Here is a 3,877-nt window from a genome sequence, read left to right on the forward strand (position 1 = left end):
ACAATCTTCTCTTCTTTCTCTCTCTTTTTTTTTTTGGCCACACTACCCAGCAATGTGAGACCTTCCCCAGCCAGGAATCAAACCCCCACATCCTGCATTGGAAGCATGGAGTCTTAACCACTAGACCACCAGGGAAGTCCACATTTTGCTGTACCTTTGAAACTAACACAACATTGTCAATTAAATATACTTCCATTTTAAAAAATTATTTAGGGGCTTGCCCCTTGGTCTAGTATCTAAGAATCCACCTCGCAATGCAAGGGACACAGTTTCGACCCCCTGGTCAGGGAATTTAGGTCTCACATGCCTTGGGGTAACTGAGCCTGCATGACAGCTAAGACCCAAATAAATAAATATTTTTTAAATGGTTTAAAAATTTTTTTGTAATAAATAAAACAATTGCATTAGGCTCTCATCCATGGCGGAGAAGGCAATGGCACCTCACTCCAGTACTCTTGCCTGGAAAATCCCATGGACGGAGGAGCCTGGTAGGCTGCAGTCCATGGGGTCGATAGAGTCGGACACGACTGAGTGACTTCGCTTTCACTTTCATGCATTGGAGAAGGAAATGGCAACCCACTCCAGTGTTCTTGCCTGGAGAATCCCAGGGACGGGGGAGCCTGGTGGACTGCCGTCTATGGGGTCGCACAGAGTCAGACACGACTGAAGTGACTTAGCAGCTCATCCATGGCTTTGCTGAGAAAATTCCTTCTGTAGTCTTATCTCCAGCACTCGTAGGGCAGCATCAGGCCAGTGGGAGACCCAGAAAATTTCCCATCTGCTCTCATACTTCTGAGGCACCCAAAGGCCGGATGGTGGCTGCTCACCCCTCCCTTAGGGCTCCAGGGATCTCATAATGCAGGGTTAATGAGGCATCTAGCACCAAAGGCTTCATGACCTAGAAAGTGGGTAGTTTCCTGCTCACTCAGCCCCAGCTGACTGCTGGTAACAGAGCACAGACGTCCCAGGGCTAATCGACTCTAATAAATAGACCACCTCCTTAAATGCATATTCCTCACGGTCAGGAAGCCTTTCCTGCTGTGTAACATCCACCCACCCCACGTCCCTGCCACAGCAAAGCGGACAGCCTAGGCTCCTTCTTAGAAGAATTCCTTGTCAGAGTCGGCTCAGCCTTCTTCCCTTTCCCGCTGCCCTCATTTTTCCTCAATTTCTCTGAGGGCTGGTCTCAGCCAAGCCGCTCCTGACAGCTGTTTCTGGCAAGACTAGATCCTGCTGATCTAGTGGCAAGCTCACTCTGCAGTCTCAACTTGGGGACCCAGATTTGATGCCTCGTTAGGGAACTAGATCCCACATGCTGCAACTAAGACCCAGCACAGCCAAATAAATTAAAAAACAACAACAACACTTAGTTTAGACTCCCCCAGACTCTCATGGAGTCTCATTGCCAGGTCCCTGGGAGAAGCCATGGGCCCAGTCACCCGGAGAAAATTTTCTAGACTCTCAGAATCAAGGATCACTCCCACCTAGACCCCACATTTCATGCCCCCTAACCCTCAGTTTAGAGTGGGAACCTACCCCGCTGCAGGCCTCTCTGCTTGAATGGACTGGCTTGTCTGGGAAGAGTTCTGATGGTGGGGAGCCGGGAGGAGGGAGGAGATTCCAGCCCCAGGCTCCGGCCTCTGCCTTGTTCCTCTCTCTCCGGAAGTCTTAGATTCAATGCCCTGAGCCTAGTTCTTCCTTCTGACAAGTCTTCTTTACCTCAACCACAAGTATGAAGTTTGCCTTATTGATAAAGGCTTTGATCTACCCAACAATTTTAGCTTCTAGGTACTACAGTAATCTTTTTTTTTTTTGGTCTTGCCATGTGGCATGTGGGATCTTAGTTCCCTGACCAAGGATAGAACCCTCACCACCTGCATTGGAAGCATGGAGTCTTAACCACCGAATCACCCAGGGAAGTCCCCACATTTTAAAGATAAGGGAAGTGAGGCAGAGTAGCCAGAAGGAAAGGTAAACTCAGGTCTGCCTCGTTCCAGAGTGAATCCCTTAGCTACAGTGTCTCTTAGGCATCCTCCTCCTGCCCGGGTCCAGCAAACTCAACTCTGAGCAACTTGGATGGAGAAAGCAAGTTCTAGTTCCCCTGGGCTAAGAAACAGTATCTCTGGGGTGAATCTTGACTCAAGAGGAAACAGAAGCCTACAATTCCTGCCTCCACTGCCTCCGCAAGGGCCTCCCAGGCTAGTTCCCTGAGGAGCCTGGTGGGGAGGAGGATCACCTTGCCCCCATCACTGCCCATCTGTACCAGAGTCTCAGAAGTCAGACTTCAGGCCACACTGCCCTCTCTCTTGCTGCCCACACAGGGGCCCACGCTCAGTCTAACGCCCAAGTCCTGCCATCTTGTAAGTCTTGGTTGGTTTTTTTTTTTTTTTTTTACTAAAAAAATGTTTACTAATGTCTATTCCCACTTAAACATAGCACTGTCATAAAAAAAAACTTTAAGCATTTGCAATTTTTTAATAATTTCACATATGTGTTCATGAAATCATAGTGAAGTTGATCTGGTAATCCATAAGATTTTCAGGTTGTAAACTGCAGAGGCTATATATGAGATACGTGATTTCAGAAATGCAAGGAAGGAGTTTGGGAGGAGGGAAGAAAAGGAGAAAGGAGATAAGGTCTTTGGAAACAGAGTTTTCTGTGGAATCTCCTGAAAACTTTTCTGGCATTCCACCTTGGAAAGATATTTTGGTAAATAGAATGTTTGAAAGTCTAGATTTTGAATGAGGGGCCCCACACTTTCATTTTGCACGGGGCCCGGCAAATAATGTAACAGGACCTCTCACAACATTGGGGATGCTCAGAGCTGACAGGGTCCCACCCTCTCTCTGTACAAATGAGGAAACCAAGGCCAGGGAGAGGAAGTGTCTTGGCTGAGGTTGAAGCAGGGCAGCAGTTCAGGTAGGGTGGCGGTAGGAAGGGGTCAGTGGTTCAGGACCAGGTTGTAGGGGCTATGCCATTTCACAGCTGCACTGTGGGGGCTCCCCAACTCTTTTCTCTCCAAGCCCTGGGGCCCAACCTGGGGACCCCCATGACAGCACTGCTGAGTTCAACCCTGACCTCCCAGTGGGGACTCCTTCCCCGTGGCCCCTGCTGCTGCTGCTGCTAAGTCGCTTCAATCGTGTCCAACTCTGTGCGACCCCATAGACGGCAGCCCACCAGGCTCCTCTGCCCATGGGATTTTCCAGGCAAGAGTCCTGGAGTGGGCTGCCACTGCCCCTAGACCACATCAAATAATAACCCCTTTCTGGCCAGCTTTCACCCCAGGATGGAAATCTAGATGTGGGGATAGAGGTGGGAGAAGTTGCTTCCCATACCCACCCCATGCTCACCCCAGGGTCTCTGTCTCTTCTGCATTCTGATGGAGCCTGGATACCTCACCAAGGGAGGGATCCTGGAGCCAGGAGAGAAGCCCCTCCTGGCTGTGCCAACGACCCAGCTGGTCTAATTCTTCCCACCACCTCTCCCCTCAGCTTCAGGGAAGCCCCAGAAGAGCACAGTCCTAGGGAACATCAGCTTCCCGGGTCCCCTTCTTAGCCCTATCTACCCAGTCCCTCATTATCCTCTTTTTTACAATCACAAGAAGTCAAATCAACTTATAATTAAAGTGCCTAATGTGTGTAAGGCACTAAGGATATATCCCCAAGCCTCTGCTCCCCCAGCACCCCCCCACCTCTTCTCACCCCTACAGTCTCCAGTCTTCTTTCTGTCCACCCAGCCCAATCCCCTTTAACCCCTTACCCAGTGCCTCCTGGGTTTCCTCCTCCTGTCCGACTAGTGCTGGAAGACTGAGCTGAGTATTGAACACAATGGCCTGACCCCCTCTGTCCGCCCCTCCTCGGGGCAGAGCAAGCGCCAG

This window comes from Bison bison, unplaced genomic scaffold (assembly GCF_000754665.1).
Source record: "Bison bison bison isolate TAMUID 2011002044 unplaced genomic scaffold, Bison_UMD1.0 scf7180017864093, whole genome shotgun sequence".
Taxonomy (NCBI): Eukaryota; Metazoa; Chordata; class Mammalia; order Artiodactyla; family Bovidae; genus Bison; species Bison bison.